Source organism: Mustelus asterias, chromosome 6, assembly GCF_964213995.1.
Source record: "Mustelus asterias chromosome 6, sMusAst1.hap1.1, whole genome shotgun sequence".
Taxonomy (NCBI): domain Eukaryota; kingdom Metazoa; phylum Chordata; class Chondrichthyes; order Carcharhiniformes; family Triakidae; genus Mustelus; species Mustelus asterias.
In genome coordinates, this window is record NC_135806.1 from 21,726,789 (window position 1) to 21,745,544 (window position 18,756).

An 18,756-nucleotide genomic window follows, 5' to 3' on the forward strand; every position below is an offset into this window, starting at 1 on the left:
CTCCAGTCCCACTATTCCACAGGTCACAGTAATAGTGTTAATATTCAAATCACTCACCAAATGGCCAATTGTTTACCTTTGCTACTACTAGACCCAGAATAAGGAGGCTTCAACCAGGCTTCTTTTAATAAGCTCAGAATAATTGATCTATTATGAAACAAATCTTTGTTTTTTTTTAAAGTTGCAAAACTGACTACCATATTATTTGCAAGAAGAAAATTTAATCATTTACCCCCTTTACAAATACCAAGACACAAACACACAACAAAGGACAATACAAATTAAACCTCTGCAGAGGTTGGTTTAAGGAAACAATATGAAAAGGATAATGTTCAAAAAGGCCTTGATGTTGTCGATCTGAGAAAGCGCTGGTCATAGTAGTTAACTGCAAGTGTTTTCATTTGGATATTTGGTGAAACATCTTTATTGACTCTCGCATGTCACAGCTGTGTTGGTTTTCAATAAAGACGAGTTATACTGAGATGAGAATTTTCCGGCTGAAGAGGAACACTCCACTCTGGGACCAAGGTGTGCCTTTTAAGCAGCCAGCCTCTGCACCCAGCAGTTCATTTGGCTGCCTCCAAACTTATCTCTGTCAGATAGTCCCCACTGCCTCCTGTCTTGTACCACAATTTCAGCTTCTAAACATTTCCCTGCAGCCAAACCCTGTGTTGGAAGCTTCATTAATGGATGCAGTAAGAGGATATTGTGTCTTAGTTCCATAATGCTGATACAACCTGGCACGAGGCAAGTAAATCTTCAGGTGCTCAAGTATTTAAATTGCCCACACCCTTGAAAATACAAGATAAATTGAGACCTTCGAGTGAAACTGATTTCCACCATATTTGGCACAGTGGTTAGCACTGCTGCCTCACAGCGCCATGTGCCCGGATTCGATTCCTGGCTTGGGTCACTGTCTGTGCAGAGTCTGCACGTTCTCCCCGTGTCTGCATGGGTTTCCTCTGGGTGCTCCGGTTTCCGTCCACAGTCCGAAAGACATGCTAGTTAGGTGCATTGGCCATGCTAAATTCTCCCTCAGTGTACCTGAACAGGCGCTGCAGTATGCCGACTAGGGGATTTTCACAGTAACTTCACGCAGTGTTAATGCAGGCCTGCTTGTGACACATATAAATAAACTTTAAACTTTAAATACTCTAAACTTTGTGTTGCTATCATCTCAACATTTTGCCAAATCAGGACATGAACGACACACGAGTTGTTCTGAATATGTGAAACCATCTCAATTATGGCAGCCAATCAATGTCATCCTTCACCTCAGTATTAGACCTGGCAAGCAGAATGATACTTTATATTCTTTAATATGTATAACTTATAGATGTTTAAAATGTACAGACAAATACCTATTTTCTTTGTTTATGAAAGTAATCCTGCAAGGACAAAATTGTGATGAGTTAAGGATTCGTTAATTCCAATTGACTTAGCTATGGAGAGTATGTAGCTTATGTTAAAGGGCATAGTCACTTAACTAGTTTGGATAATTTTCATCACAAAAGTAGCAGCAATATTAAAATATTATCACCCACAGTTGTATTTTTTTAGAAGATCAATCTTGCACAAGTATTCATTTTAAACAAGCTAAGAAACATGTTTATTTCTCATTGTGGCAATGTTTCATTGATTCCTTCCTCAAATCTTAACTCAATGTCCATACCATTCAATTCAGATTTACTATTGCACTTTACACTGAAATCAATGATTAATCCTCAGCAGTAAAGGACGCCTTGGACCACACGATTCACAGAGGCATTGTTCCTTGTACATTATATTTCTCACAATCCTGGCATAATTACCTTTCTCTTAACTCTGGCAGATAGAAAACAACAATGTAATACCTTTTGCCTTCCATTGAATGCATTTTATTGCCACAGGATTACTTAGTTACTGAAAGTCTGAATTTAGTTAAAATCAAAATCAAAGTCTAAAGACCCAGTTTATCCTCATAAGCAGATTTTTAAAAAGTTTGTCTTGCACCAATTAAAACTGCAGTGCTGCTAGGATATAAATGTTCATGTCACACTATTTGTAACTCCCACAGTTGCGTGGACCTGCAGAGTTTCACTGGCTGTCTTGTCTGGAGACAATACACATATTTTTAGCCTGTCTTGATGCTCTCTCCACTCCCATTGTTTTGTTTCTTAAAGACTGGATTAGTTGTAAGTATTCGCATTCCAACCATTATTCATGTAAATTGAGTCTGTGTCTTTATAAGCTCTGTTTGTGAACAGAATTCCCACTCACCTGAAGAAGGGGCTTAGAGCTTCGAAAGCTTGTGTGGCTTTTGCTACCAAATAAACCTGTTGGACTTTAACCTGGTGTTGTTAAACTTCTTACAGGATATAAATCCAACAGACTGACAATTCACCAAATTCCAGAAGATATTTGAAGAGATAGTCTTGCACAGATTTGACTAAATGCCAGCAGCAATATATCTGCATCCATTGAAAAGTGAGCTTGACAAAATTTCCTGGTGAATGTTTCAAACTTCAGGTGAAATGTTTCAATTTAGCAAAGAGCTGATTGTCTCAATGTTTGTTCACAAGTTTAAAGGAGTAAATGAACATTACTATTCCGATGACTGCACTAGACTGGTTTTTCCACAGGAATACTAGCATTAAGCAGAAAACCAGATGCAAGCAAGCATAACTCAAGCTCCATTTTATCTGAGCACAAAGCTATTAATGTAACAGCATGCTTCAGGCATGCAATACATTACAGCTACAGCTATACTGAACTTATCAAACTCTGATCGATTAAATTGGAATATTTACAGAGGACAGTATTATATGGACACATACATGGAGGCTAAGGGAATTCGGCATGTCTGCTGCGACTTTCACCAATTTTTACAGATGGATCATAGAAAGCATCCTTTCCGGATGTATCAAAGCTGGGTATGGTTCCTGCTCTGACCAAGATCGCAAGAAACTACAAAGGGTTATAATGTAGCCCAATCCGTCACGCAAACCAGGCTCCCATCCATTGACTCAGTCTACAGTTCCTGCTACCTCGGAAAAGCAGCCAGAATAATCAAGGATGCCACACAACCTGAATATACTCTTCCACCTTCTTCCGTCAGGAAAAAGATACAAAAGTCTGAGATCACATACTAACCAACTCAATATCAGCTTCTTCCCTGCTGCCATCAGATTACCGATGGACCTATCATATATTAAGCTGATCTTTCTCTATGCCTCTGACTGTAACGCTATATCCTGCACCCTCTCCTTTCTTTCTCCCCATGTACTCTGTGAACGGTATGTTTAATCTGTATAGAGCACAAGAAACAATTCTTTTCACTGTATCCCAATTTAAAACAGAGATAGGGAGGATTTCCTTCTCTGAGGGTAGAGAATCTTTGGAATTCTTTACTGCAGAGAGCTGTGGATGTTGGGTCATTAAATATGTTCAAGGCTGAGATGGACAGATCTTTAATCAGTAAGGGAATCATGGGGTTTGGGGATAAGGGAAGAAAGTGAAGTGGAGGATTATATAAGATCAGCCATGATCTCATTGAATGGTGGAGCAAACTCAATGGGTCGAATGGCCTCCTTTTGTTTCTATGTCTTATGCAGGCATTAGCCTGATGATACATTCATGTGATGTGAAACACACATTTACAAATGTTATGAACACATCTCAATTTTTTTTGTTGCTGAGCTGTACTGAGTATTGATTTACAGCCTTAATTGCTGCAGTAGAAAATGTTACATTGTCACCATTGTATCCAGGTATCCTCCTATTTTGAATCCTCAAAGAATTGCACCGTCATTCTGACTTCAAATCAGACTTAACTTTTGTAATGGCGTGAAGTAGCAACTACTTTAGAATGCTCCATTAGGCCTAGAACATAGAACAAGGGTTATCTTTTAGGGTATCTAAAACACAACAGGACCTTATTTAGACAGGTTCCTTGTTCCATAGGTTGTGGTACGATGATAACAAATGTGTCAGGTCCAGTGATTTGACAGATATATTGATGTCCAATGTTACAACTTATAATGTGCAGACACTGTTGTAGAGATAGACTCATATGTTGTCATATGACATGTCTGCGTATGATAAAGCCCAGAAGAACTCTATGAATACCAGAAAATGGTTCATCTTACCAGTATTACGCTTTGGCAGCAATGCCTGAACTAAACAAATTACAATTATATATCAAGATTTATTTTGCTCGTCATTTGATTCCATTCAGCACTATGGACGGAATTTCCCCCAAAAAATATTCGAAGGGCAGGATTTTCCGGCCATACTCGCCGCAAGACTGGAAAATCCCGCCCCAGGTTAATGGACTTTTGCATGGTTCTGTCCCACCCGCTCCGATTCCCGTGACGGGTGGGATGGGAAAATTCCACTCAAAGTGTCACAAAAGTCTGAAAATGGAGAATTTCACTACGGTTTTTTTCAAGCGAGCTACCACATGCACTCTTCCCACATTCTGTCAATCCCCTTGGCAGTAGAGAGTTTCATGCAGGTAAGGGACGAGGAGGGGGAAGTAACCTAAGCTCGCAGGAGAAGCAGACTGCTAGCCATGGACCCTGATCTCCATAAACTTTGTACAAGTCTACATAGTATATTGGAGATCTGTTAACCCCCCCAAGACCTCTCGCCCCCCCCCCACACCTACCCCCCAACAAAGGCCCCCCCGATCGCACCCCCCCACAACAGACACAAGTTTTTGTCATGACTTGGCACATAAAGATTAGCTGAGAAATGGTTAACAAATAAAAAACACCTGAAAGCAGAGCTTTCAATTTTACTGTTCTCAGTCTCATATTTAGTAATATTAACTAAATATTTTTGGTTTATAGAGAGTGGTTTCTATGAAATGTTAACATGGACCAATGATTCAATTAAATATAATATCTCGGGTTCTGTTCCATGTGTGTTTTACCAAAGACAGATCTTTAGCACATTATTTGCTGACGCGACATCCTGAGCTGTTTTTCTTGGCAGTTTTTGTTAATGGTGATTTGCCTTCCACTCTCAGGCAGGTTATAATGGTATTAACTGATGTAAGCATTATCGCCAAAAAATCTGGTCCACTATTTAAATCAGATTTTACTCCACTTACAGAGGCTTGGTTTTGATGGGATACAAAGTATTTGAGGTTTCTTATGATAACAAAAAATATATTAAAATGCTGGCAGCTCTCCTGTGATATTGTGAATTGTTAGTGATACCAGGACCAGGGGGTGGTATAACAGCTGATTTGAGACAATGAAGGATATGTTTTCTCATTGATTCTTGGAAAATGAGTAAACATAATTTGCTTGTCCACTTCTGGTTGATGAATAAATGCCCTTCCCACGCAATCTGTATAAGAGGAAACTCGGGAAACAACTCCGGATGCGTGTGTATGTATGTGTGTATGTATGCGTGTGTATGTGCGTGCTGTATATAAATGAAAAGTATAACATTTTACTATATCTATTTTATACTTTCACACTCAGAATTAAAATGAGACAAATATGAACAAGCAACTGTGGTTGAATGCACCAAACTACACATTAAATGGCAGATGTGACCAAGACATGACCCATGGATTGCTCAGCAACAACTGTGAGTAACAAGATCTTGGTAAAACTGTTTCCCTCAGGAGAGTTTTCAAGTCCTTCCTGAATTCCCTCAAAAGCCTCTCTGATGCATTGTCTCAATGGCTATTAGTCAATAGCTAGATAGTCAATATCTTTTCCCAAAGTTAGGGGAGTCTAAAACTAGAGGGCATAGATTTAAGGTGAGAGGGGAGAGATACAAAAGTATCCAGAGGGTCAATTTTTTCACACAGAGGGTGGTGAGTGTCTGGAACAAGCTGCCAGAGGTAGTAGTAGAGGCGGGCACAATTTTGTCTTTTAAAAAGCATTTAGACAGTTACATGTAAGATGGGTACAGAGGGATATGGGCCAAATGCGGGCAATTGGGACCAGCTAAAGGGTTTTAAAAAAAAAGGGTGGGATGGACAAGTTGGGCCAAAGGGCCTGTTTCCATACTGTAAACCTCTATGACTCTACTTACCACCTGATGGATTAATCTCTTCACAATGCTTCACTTCCATGTTTAATTAGCAACACAATTCCAACTAGTGCATAGCACTCGGAGGAAACCCATGCAGACAAGGGGAGAATGTGCAAACTCCATACAGACCCAAGGTTGGAATTCAACCCATACCCTGGCATTGAGGCAGCATTACTAACCACAGTACCACAATGCCAATCAAGTGTGCTGAATTGGCCTGGATGTCCCAGGTGTTAGAGCTGCAGTCATCCAACCACTGCATTGATTCCTTTGACTCCAGTTTTGCTCGGGCTCTTAGATGTCAGACATGGTCAAATGCCATCTTAGTGTCAAGGGCACTCATTTTCACCTTACCTCTGGAATTCAGTTCCATTGCCCATATTCATACCAAGTCTGTATTTGCATCTGTAATGGAGTGATCTTGATGTAATCAGCAAGTGATGCTTGATGGTAACTTCAACAGCACATTCTACCACTTTGACACTGACTGAGAGTAAACTGATGGGATGGCAATTTGTTGAATCTGATTTGTCTTGTGCTTTCCAGAACTATCTGGGTCAGGGAGTGTCAGCATTTTAACTAAACTAAAATAACTTGTCTAGGGATGTGGGTGATTCAAGATCGAGAGCATAAGTCTCCATTGTTAGACCTCAGACAGTCAAGACACTGAAGGTAGGCTGGAGCATAGTCTTTACACACTTCAAATGTTTCGGAGAGACACATTGGCCGGAGTTTTACCGGCACGCCTGTCCCGATTATGGGGGTGGGCGAGACTCGGAGAACAGCGTTCTCCGTTGGCCTTGGGCAGGATCGCACAAACCTCCTGTAGGAGGGAAATAAAATGAGTCGAGCCTTGGAAATCATGTCAAACTTCAAGAAAAGTTTTTATTCCACACACATGAGACAGGGATGAACTCCAGCCTGAAATCTCAAGTTGCCTGCGAGTTCTCTCTGACCCTGATAGATTTGTACAGGTTATTATACTTTTTCGAGTCACAAATGGTTTACATTAGCATATTAATTCCTCGAGTTGGATACAAGATGGTTTTTTTAATCTTGTTATACAGACTGCATTGTTCAGTACAACTTTGTTAATCAGTTTTTGGACAGTTCCATTTACCCAATTATAATGTCAATGTGTTGTATTTGCCAAATCAATTTACAACAATGTGTTAATCGTTCCCCTCCTCTGCTAGGTGATCATGTTTTACAGAAGACTGTGCCCTCCCTGGACTATATGGAGCCTGGCTGTTTTATTGCCGGTTCTCACAAATTTGTGATAATTCGGAACGATCTCCTGCACATCAGAAGTTGATAGCATGGGTTAATTATTATCTGTAGGCAGAGTAGGCTTCTAGTTGTCTGCGTTAACCCTTTCTTTCCCTCGGTGAGGCTCTCTGGACTTGCTCAATGTAACCCTGCATGTATTACACTGAAATTAAATAAAATATGAACGGACATATAAATTAAAATATAAAAGACAGGATCCCTGATATTGCCCTACAACAGTGCCGGTAAAATTCCACCCATTATAATGCACATTCCCAAACCCAAACATATTTTCAGACTGCTATACATAAGAGCACTAATGAATCCCCAATTAATGTTCAGCACCTGAATGCAATTAAACACCCAATTAATATAAATTAACATTAAGTTGTACAGTCCGGTCATTGATGGGGTCAATAGCATTTGCTGTATCTAGTATATTCAGTCTATGGGGCGGCACGGTAGCACAGTGGTTAGCACTGCTGCTTCACAGCTCCAGGGTCCCGGATTCGATTCCTGGCTCGGGTCACTGTCTGTGTGGAGTTTGCACATTCTCCTCGTGTCTGCATGGGTTTCCTCCGGGTGCTCCGGTTTCCTCCCACAGTCCAAAGATGTGCGGGTTAGGTTGATTGGCCAGGTTAAAAATTGCCCCTTAGAGTCCTGAGATGTGTAGGTTAGAGGGATTAGCGGGTAAATATGTGGGGGTAGGGCCTGGGTGGGATTGTGGTCAGTGCGGACTCGATGGGCCGAATGGCCTCCTTCTGCACTGTAGGGTTTCTATGAATATTCAGCCACTTTTTGAAATCATATGGAATCAATAAAAACACGGAATGAATCAAACTGGCTGAAGAACAGCAGCTGTAGTGGTAGAGAGCTTAGGAGGAGGCAGAGCTAGATCCATCCACTCAGCACCTCTGGCTACAGATGTATGGAAAAGCTTCAGCATCATCTTTTGCACTTGTGCTGGAGTCCACCATGATTGAAGATGAGGCTATATGTGGAATTGCCTCCTCCCCCAAGTCGTTCATGATGGCAGGGATTCAGAGCTTTGACCTGAACCATTAGTTGTGAGTCACTTAGCTCAGTCTATAGCATGTCGATTTTCCAGTTTCCTACCAATGTTATCATGAATAAGATAGCATTGGTAGGAAACAGGAAATGTATTTATGACAGGTAGCTTGATGAGAACTAGGTCAGGGAGTCTTTTTCCTTCATATTGGTCCCATTGCTACCAATTCAGCCATCACTGAGGGAGGGAGGGAGGGAGGGAGGGAGGGAGGGAGGGAGGGAGGGAGGGAGAGGGAGGAAAGTGGTAATTAGCAGGAGGTTTCCTTGCCCATGTTTGACTTGATGCATGAGTCAAGGTTAAGGACTCCAAGGGACACTTCCTACCAACATGAACTAACATGTTCGACTGCATACCACTTTGTTGCCACCTCTGATGGGTCTCCCTGTTGATAGGATAAGACATACCCAGGATTGATGATGGGGAGGACTGGTTGAAAGGTATGTTAGTGTGAGTACAATTATGCCAAGCTGCTCCATGGCTGCTCTAAGATAGCTCTACAAATTTTGATAGCTGACTCCAGATGTAGGGGAATAATACTTCACTGGGCTGACTGGGCCTGATGCCAAGGTCAATGCCAGGTGGCCTGTCCTCTTTCATTTTTATTAAATATTTTCATAGCAATTTAAATCAATTGAGTAACTTGCTAGGATTTCAGAGGGTAATTAAGTGCAAACTACATGTCAGCCAGACCAAGTAAAGACAGCAGATTTCCTTCCCTGTAAAGGCATTAGCGAACCAGATAGATTTTTATGGATATCTCGAGATTTCATGGACACCACTGCTGGTATTAGCTTCTTGTTGCACATTCTATTCCAGATTTGTTATGATCCTTGACCAGATCCCTAAGTCTTCGATAACATTCAGCTGCAGATCAATAATGTTCAATTTAATGCAGACTAAATTTCAGGGCACTTGCTCAGTGAAGAAGATCAAAAGATTTTATGGGTTAAACAAAAATAATATTTACTGTACAAGGTCAGAAAAATAAAACAATTTACAACGTCTACCTTAGGCTCTAACATTCAGGAGTAATATGAATCAACAGGTAAACTATGGTCAAAAAGCACAATAAATGCAGATGCGACCAAAACAGATTCCATGAATTTCTCAACAATCCACCCAGATGTCAAAAGCGCTGAGTCAACCAATCTCACTGAAACTGCCTTCTCTCTAATATGGGGTTTCAATCATCACCACCAAAGATCTCACCTTGGCCGCCTCTCTCAAAGTTGTTGCAACTTGAATGGCTTCAGCAACAGCCCACTTCACAGGGTTTCAGATTCCAGCATCCGTAGTAATTTGCTTTCACCACAGGATTTCAATTTTGTTTCCCAAGATTCCATTCCCCTGAATTCCTGAATATGCTCAAGCACAATTTCAGATTCTTGGCCATGGCAAGCACAACAGTACTGTTCCTCTCTTATTTTTCTCTATGTGCAAGTGCACTGGATCTGTCCTGGGCACAAAGAAGTTAAAGATGCATATCTGCCAAATTGCGTATGTGCAGGAAGCCTGAGGTTTTGTCGGGGCTTGGAGTTCCTGACCACCACTTTCAAAATTAAGTATGGATTTCATAACAATCTATTTAATGAATTTAATTGATAATCACAGCTGCCGTAGTAAAATTTGAACTTGTTTCTAGATCATTAGCCCAGTTGTCTGATTGATGAAAATTGCTGTAACAATTTGAAATACACGACAGGATTCAAAGTGAAGTCACACTTGTTAAGACACAGGCCAGAAACTCCAAGATGTTCTATGAAGTTAGCCTATAGCCTAAGTTTTACATTTGATTTTGGCATTGGTGAGCTTAAGATGTTTCACTTCAGGTATGATTCAGTGACCCACTTGGAAGCTTTTATCAAACAAGGTTTATTTGCGAACACAGTTAGAATATCACAAAAAGAATTAGCACAACCTTTACCAATTACAAGACTTAAACATAACACAGTATAACTCCTAACAGCTAGTTATCTCTGTGGCTCCAAAGTAAAGCAATATCCCACAGACATACCCCCTTCTTTAGCATTAGTTAATGTATAAACAGTGTGCTCACATGATGCTGGATTGTAGCTTTTTAACACTTCGGGGCAGCGAACCTGACGGCAGTTTTCAGAGAAAGATATATTCTCAAAACAGCCATACTTCAGAGAGGTAAACTTAATGTCTGGCGGCTTCCAGTCTTCAGACTCCAGAGAGGGGAAAAGCACTGCTGTTTCTCTCAACTTCAAACAGCTTCTGAAAACCAAAACTAAAACTGGAATGCTCTGTGAAAAATAACTGTCCGCAATCATATCACCTGACTTGTCAATTATCCCCAATCAAGTTCTACTCTGCAATCCCAGGGGAAAATTAAAACAACAGAACACTGCATTCGTTAAGATTAAAACCAACATGATGACAATTATGCTGGTTCAGTAACAATAAAGGACACCAGCTATAGACAACACGGTTCCGACAAAATCCTAAGGACTGCTAAAACATCCTGCAGAGAAACATGATTAAATTACATTTCTTAAAGGCAGAGTACCATCACGCACTTATTACACCCTGGAACATGCAATACTTTCCAAATGAATCACCTTTAACTAGTAATGACCTATAGGTTTTTCTTTCAGTATGCGTATTGGACCATGCTTTTATGTTTGATACAAAAGGGAGCTCGTTCTAGTTACTTCCACTGTTGCTAAGAATGCTTCTTTTCTATTAATATGGTCAGTGGCATGTTTTTTTGTTCAAACAGAGAAAATCAGTGAGTAATTTCACGGAAGTGCTTAAAATCATGAAGGACAATCAAAATAGATAAACATCGATTGTTTCTAGTGATTGGTTGGACATAGATATAGGGAAAAGAGCAGAAAACATTTGGGTATAATGGATAATGTGATTGCAGAATGCACTAACCAGCATCAGTGAAGTGGCGAGCATGTCAACTTTTAAGAATACGCTATGTTAGGTGTATCTTTAAAAACCAGGAGGATGACAAAATCTCTTGAACGAAGGTAAAAAAAAAGGACGGAGGAAGGGAACATGGGTTTTGGACTACTGCTCGAGCAGTTTAGCTGTAAAAAACAAGAAATTTGATATGCTTCTAACCTACTGCCAATGTTTGTGTTGTTCATCTCTTCATTAAATTAGAAATGCAAAGCTGAGATGGGCACCACGTTAGTGGTGTCTGAAAAAGCACAATTAGTGTGTAGCCATCTCACCTATTTGGGAAAAGTCAACCAGAAATAAACTTTTTTTGTAAGGTTACCTTCATGCAAAATATTTTTATTCATTCATTCTCTAATTAAGGAGGCTGGTGCAGGTAATTTTGCGAAAAAAAAGTATTTGATTCCTTCACATCCATCTACTTTTTCCCATTCATCCCTTTTCTCTCCCCTTTCCCTCCTTCCACCCCACCCCCCTATGTTTTGGTTCTCCTTCATTTTATTTTTGTCCCTCGAGTTCCTGTTATCTATTGCTCTTCTTGTTGGTAGGGTCCAAGCTAAAGCTGAAACCAAGACACAGCTTTTCTTTATCAACAGAATTTATTGCCTCGTTCCATCTCACAGCCCTCCTCCAATTTCCCACTGTCCCAGCAATCGCCAATTTATAAGGCTCAATGTCAAATAATACCTATCACCTGTTTTTCTTAACCTTAACAATGCGATTAATAAAACATTAGCACCCCTGGCTCTTGGGCTAACATACGCAGAAGGATTGGGAGTTTTCAAAATGGAAGAGTGAAAGACAAGTAATGTGGGAAGCACTGAGGGTTGCAAGAAGCTGTAAGAATTTTGGTTGCGTGGGGGAACAACCAGAAGGATCAAGCATCACTTGAGCCAGAATGCATCTTTCCTGATTTTGCGCTGAATCATGAATCTCAACAGATTGGTAATAATGATGATTGGAGTGGGAGAACACCGTAGAGCAGCAAAGCAGTTTTTAGACTGAAGGAGGATTTATGAATCCATAGTTAAGAGAAGTAAAAACTTTTGTTTTGAATAAGGCCATTTGCAGAACATGAATTCACACAAGCACAGAAATCGGTGTTCTATGCAGTTAGTTCATAGTTCAGCACCAACAGCCTTCACACAAGAATGGAACTCAGCCCATTTAAACAGAAAATGGAAGTTCTGTTTGACACAGTATTTATGGTTCCTCCATCAGGACCCAAATTTAATCTTCCAATCATTCTTGTTCCTTAATGTTGCATGCAAGTCTGAGGTACATAAATCTGAGTATTACTCAGCAGCTTTCACACTTCCTGTAATATGTCTTTGGAGGCAGAAGTCCCTTCACAAAAATCCCTTTATTTACAAACTCTAACAGCAGTACACAGAGTTAGCAGTCTCTCTCCGGGGGTGTCAGAGGAACTGACGCTCCCAGTTAAGTACAAGGCAAAGACTCTCTGATTGGCCCATCAATTGGATCCTTAATTAGGGAGTTCATACTCCAATAGGCCAACCTCAATGGCCTGATTGAAGTCATTGCACTGCCGCAAGTCATCAGTTATGACAAAAAAATGTGTATTTACTGACTATTGGTAGGATAAACATGATATTGCGACTACTGCACAGATCAACAAGATTTTGTAATTGATTTAAAACCATTTTAGCAGATTGAAGACAGTGAAAAATGAGCAAACACAAGAAGGGACATGTAACTGTTAAATGCAACTTGGCACACATTACAATTTCTTGCCATGATATTTCTTTTCCTTCATGTTGTACCAGTGAATCGGGCAGCTGTGGGGTTACGGGGATAGGGCCTTGGTGGGATTGTTGTTGGTGCAGGCTCGATAGGGCGAATGGTCTCTTTCTGCACTGTAGGGATTCTATGATTCTATGAATCAGAATATGTAAATTTACTTGGGACATTTGATTACCGAACTGTTAAATTATAACTAGCTAAGTATTTATAGATTATTTTCCAGTCAAGCTCTCTGAATAGTCTGTCTTTTCCCAAAGTAAAAGCAAAAAATGCTGGCAAAACGCAGCAGGTCTGGCAGCACCTGTCGAGCGGCACGGTAGCACAGTGGTTAGCACTGCTGCTTCACAGCTCCAGGGACCTGGGTTCGATTCCCAGCTTGGGTCACTGTCTGTGTGGAGTTTGCATATTCTCCTCGTGTCTGCGTGGGTTTCCTCCGGGTGCTCCGGTTTCCTCCCACAGTCCAAAGATGTGCAGGTTAGGTTGATTGGCCACGCTAAAATTGCCCCTTAGTGTCCTGGGATGTGTAGGTTAGAGGGATTAATGGGTAAATATCTAGGGATATCAGGATCGGGCCTGGGTGGGATTGTGGTCGGTGCAGACTCGATGGGCCGAATGGCCTCTCTCTGTGCTGTAGGGTTTCTAAGATTTCTAGGAGTCCTGAAATGTTCACTCCATTTTTCTCTCTCCACTGATGCTGCCTGGCCTGCTGAGTTTCGCCAGCATGTTCTGTTTTTATTTCAGGTTTCAGCACCTGCAGTATTTTGCTTTTACTTTAATGTAATTTCCCAAACCCATGTTGGTAAATCCAGCTCCTGTCATGTGGATTCCGGATCGGGCTACTGGATAAAGGAAGAGAGAGACAAAGTCATTGCTGATGTGCTGAAAATTGCTGTATGCCAAACACATTCTACTGGAGTCAAGTTATTCCCTTTTAACTTGCAAGATTTATTTTAGAACAATCAGTCTGAATTACTGATGTATGGCGTGGTGGCACAGTGGTTAGTACTGTTGCCTCACAGCTCCAGGGACCCGGGTTCGATTCCCGGCTTGGGCCACTGCCTGTGTGGAGTTTGCATGTTTTTCTCACGTCTGCGTGGGTTTCCTCTGGGTGCTCCGGTTACCTCCCACAGTCCAAGATGTGCGAGTTAGGTGGATTGACCATGATAAGTTGCCCCTTAGTGTCAGGGGGACTAGCTAGGGTGAGTGCATGGGGTTATGGGGATAGGGCCTGGGTGGGATTGTGGTCGGTGAAGACTCAATGAGCCGAGTGGCCTCCTTCTGCACTGTAGGGATTCTATGATACTAAGTGCTATTGTGGTGCATGATAAGTGACAAGTATAGAATTCAAATGCGAACACAGAATCCAAATGACTACCCAAAATGACAGGTTTATCAATTACATAACGTAATTTGATTCTACTGCCCTCACCCACCAGTACCCCTAAGAGTTGGTGGTGGGAGTGGGGGAGTGAGGGGAGGAGGGGAGGGTGCAGGTTGGAGGAGATGGGGAGTGGTTGGCTGAAACATTAGGATCAAGCAACTCCGCCTTAATGTCTCTGCGCAAATTCTACAAACCGACTCCAGATGATCTTCAAAACTTCCGCAAGGCCTAATCTCTGCAACTTAAGGTCGGGAGGAGGCCCGTGCTGTCACTGCCTGGTCATGGAGCAAAAGTGGGAGTTGCTGGTTGCCTACGGTAAATACTGAAGATCAGTTCTTTTTAGCACTCCATGCACCTTGTGGGCTAGGCGTACCAGCACCCAACCTCTCTCTTAACACCCCCAAAAGGTATTAAAATGAAGCCTTTGACCACTCCCTTCTCACTGTCCCAGGGTCAGCACAGTGACACAGTGGTTAGCACTGATACCGGAATTGAACCTGGGTTCCAGATTCAATTCTGGCCTTGGGTCACTGTATGTGTGGAGTCTGCACGTTCTCCCTGTGTCTGCGTGGGTTTCCTCCAGGTGCTCTGGTTTCCTCGCACAGTTCAAAAGGACGTGCTGGTTAGGTGCATTGGCCATGCTAAATTCTCCCTCAGTGTTCCTGAACAGGCGCCAGAGGGTGGCAACTTGGGGATTTTCACAGTAACTTCATTGCCATGTTAACGTAAGCCTACTTGTGATGCTACTAAATAAACCTAAACTTTACAAGTGCGATCCTCTGTCTGAAGCCTTGGCCTATCCACCCAGCTCCAATGTTCCTCCCACTAACTGTTGGGCGCTATCCAAGGCTATGGTCTCCTGCCGCTGCTTACAGCAATAACAGCCTGTCAGCCAAATAGTCAATTTGGCCAGCTGTCAGGCAGCAGTCAGATACAAAATCATCCAAAAGAGACCCTGTCACATATACAAGCAAACAGGAGGGCCAGAGAGCATTCAAGATGGAAGTAAGAGACAGATGGGCTTGGAAGCACTCAGGATATGTGCAAAGCAGTGACAACTACAAGAGCCATTAAAATTGGCAGGACCTCTACGCCCCTGGCTTTGCCAGGCTCTCCGCCTGCTTCCAGACTCCTCTACAGCCTGCTGCTTTGTTACCAGAGTAACATGTACTGCAGCTGTGAACAATGGTACAATCAATAAATTCATAAAAACCCTTTTTGTCTTAAATTTATCAATATATTTCTCTCTCTCCCGGTGAGCACTGCCCACACATTTGCTTGTAATGAATTGTTCAGCTGTTGAAGGATTAAAGGAAAGGTGCTTCTTACGGGATGTTCCAGCTGGGAGTGCAATAGGACTAAATGGTATTCATGCTGAGAGGAGCAACGTTCAAACAGATGTAGGCTGGAGATTTATTTGGTGCAGAATTTTGCTCTTTGGATTATTCTGCTCTTCCCCACAACAATATAGCTTAATCTTAAAGTAGACCTGATATAAGGAAATACATTCAATTAAAGGAATATGACAAAGTAAACGATGACAACCGTATCATGACTGTGAATCATAAGTCATGAAGAATTAATGAAAACCCACACTCAAAATATTACTTAAATGTACAAAATTAATTAATACAATAGCAGACATTTAAGCCAATCTAAATACAAAATAACAGGGCAGACTATCAACTATGATAATCCAGTCTAGGTCTCAACAAAAGCAGATGTTGTAACGTCGACTCTCACAGAGTTTGCTGGATCTTTTGAAGAGGAGGGAATGGAAGAGTAGGAACGAAGTTGAAAACAGTATGAAGAGATAGAATATGTGGTGTGGCAGTTTGGAAAGTGCAACAGTGCACTCCACGCCGCAACAGAGTGCAACAGGTGGATTACACACCGCACACAAGCACACTCCACACCGCACACAAGCACACTCCACACCGCACACAAGCGCACTCCACACTGCACACAAGCGCACTCCACACTGCACACAAGCGCACTCCACACCGCACACAAGCACACTCCACACTGCACACAAGCACACTCCACACCGCACACAAGCACACTCCACACTGCACACAAGCGCACTCCACACTGCACACAAGCACACTCCACACCGCACACAAGCACACTCCACACCGCACACAAGCACACTCCACCCTGCACACAAGCACACTCCACACCGCACACAAGCGCACTCCACACTGCACACAAGCACACTCCACACTGCACACAAGCACACTCCACACCGCACACAAGCACACTCCACACTGCACACAAGCACACTCCACACCGCACACAAGCACACTCCACACCGCACACAAGCGCACTCCACACTGCACACAAGCGCACTCCACACTGCACACAAGCACACTCCACACCGCACACAAGCACACTCCACACTGCACACAAGCACACTCCACACCGCACACAAGCAGACTCCACACCGCACACAAGCACACTCCACACCGCACACAAGCACACTCCACACCGCACACAAGCACACTCCACACTGCACACAAGCACACTCCACACCGCACACAAGCGCACTCCACACTGCACACAAGCACACTCCACACCGCACACAAGCACACTCCACACCGCACACAAGCACACTCCACACTGCACACAGGTACACTCCACGCTGCACCATGAGGACTCCATGCCGCACCATGTGCACGCCATGTGTCTCTGTGATCTTCCAAAGCCAATCATTCATAATTTCGGACCCCCAAAATTGTTGTAAACTGGTGGACTGGTGCAAAATGAAAGTGCCACAGTTGCTTCCTGGAAAGCAGACAAGATTCCATGCAGGTTATGAATCATTTGCAAATAGGGTCCAACTCTTGCTGGCCATGAGAATGCTGCAGAACTCAAGTGGGCTCTGAGACATGGGTTCAGGATGTGGAAATTCTAACCCTCGGTAGAAGTTCTGCAACTTCTCAAATCTCCAAAACTTCTCAGTCTTCCATGTGGAAACTAATGGCATTGCTGGCACGAGCAAACATGTCCAAAATGGTCAGCTATAAAAAAAACTCTCTAAAATTGGTGCAAATGTAGAAAGCCAGGTTTTTAAACTTTTATTTTAAAACAAGATATAATATTTTCAACAAAATAAGCTAACTTTATGGGGATTAGCAGAATGAATTCAGACTCACTCAAAAGATCTGGTGGGTGCCATCAGTACCACAGTTACCATGTGAAATTTTAACAGATTTTTACAGATGCACCATAGAAAGCAGCCTTTCCAGATGCTTGGTAAGGCTCCTGCTTTGACCAAGATCACAAGAAATTACAAAAAGTTGTGCATGTAGCCCAGCCCATCATGCAAACCAGCCTTCCATCCATTGATTCTGTTTACACTTCTCGCTTCCTCAGAAAAGCAACCAGCATAATTAAGGACACCACGCAGCCCGGACATACTCTCTCCCACCTTCTTCCGTCAAGGAAAGATACTAAAGTCTGAGATCACATATCATCCGACTCAAGAACAGCTTCTTCCTTGCTGCCATCAGACTTTGAATAGACCTACCTTATATTAAATTGATCTTTCTCTTCACCCCAGCTATGACTGCACCCTTTCCTTTCCTTTTCTCCACTCCATGAATGGTGTATTTTGTCTGTACACTTTTCATTGTATCCCAAAAGTTATGACAATAATAAATCAAATCAAAAGTGAGAATGATAAAACAGTAAATGGAAAATATAATTGTACAAGAGCAGTACGCAAGGTTGCAATTTGATCTTCTGACCTAGCTATGTTGCTGGTGATTTGCTTGTAAAATGTACCATTTAAAGTGTATAAAAGTTCCTGACAGAACATGGGAGGAGTTTGTCCATTACTCGTGATGGGAGATATAATTTACCAATACTCATTTGTGAAGCAGATCTCAGTATAGAAACAGCAATGAGCAGAGCTGATTTTTCACATGCAAATAAGCACAATAAATAACAATATAAGGATGTGTTTTAGAATCCCTACAGTGCAGAAGGAGGCTATTCAGCCCATCGAGTCTGCACTGAACACAATCTCACCCAGGTCCCATCCCCTTGACCCCACCTATTTACCCTGCTAGTCCCCCTGACACTAAGAGGCAATTTACCATGGCTAATCAACTGAGCCTGTAGATCTTTGGAGTTCAAAGCCATTTTTTTTCAACTGAATGGTTATGAAGTGGTGCAGATGTGAATCTTGCACAACACTAAAGATATGTCTTCTAAATCCATCCAAGACTAGTGAAGGGCTTGAAGTATAAATTGTATTTTGGGAAATTGACACAGCAGACAAGTGAAGAAGAACTTCATC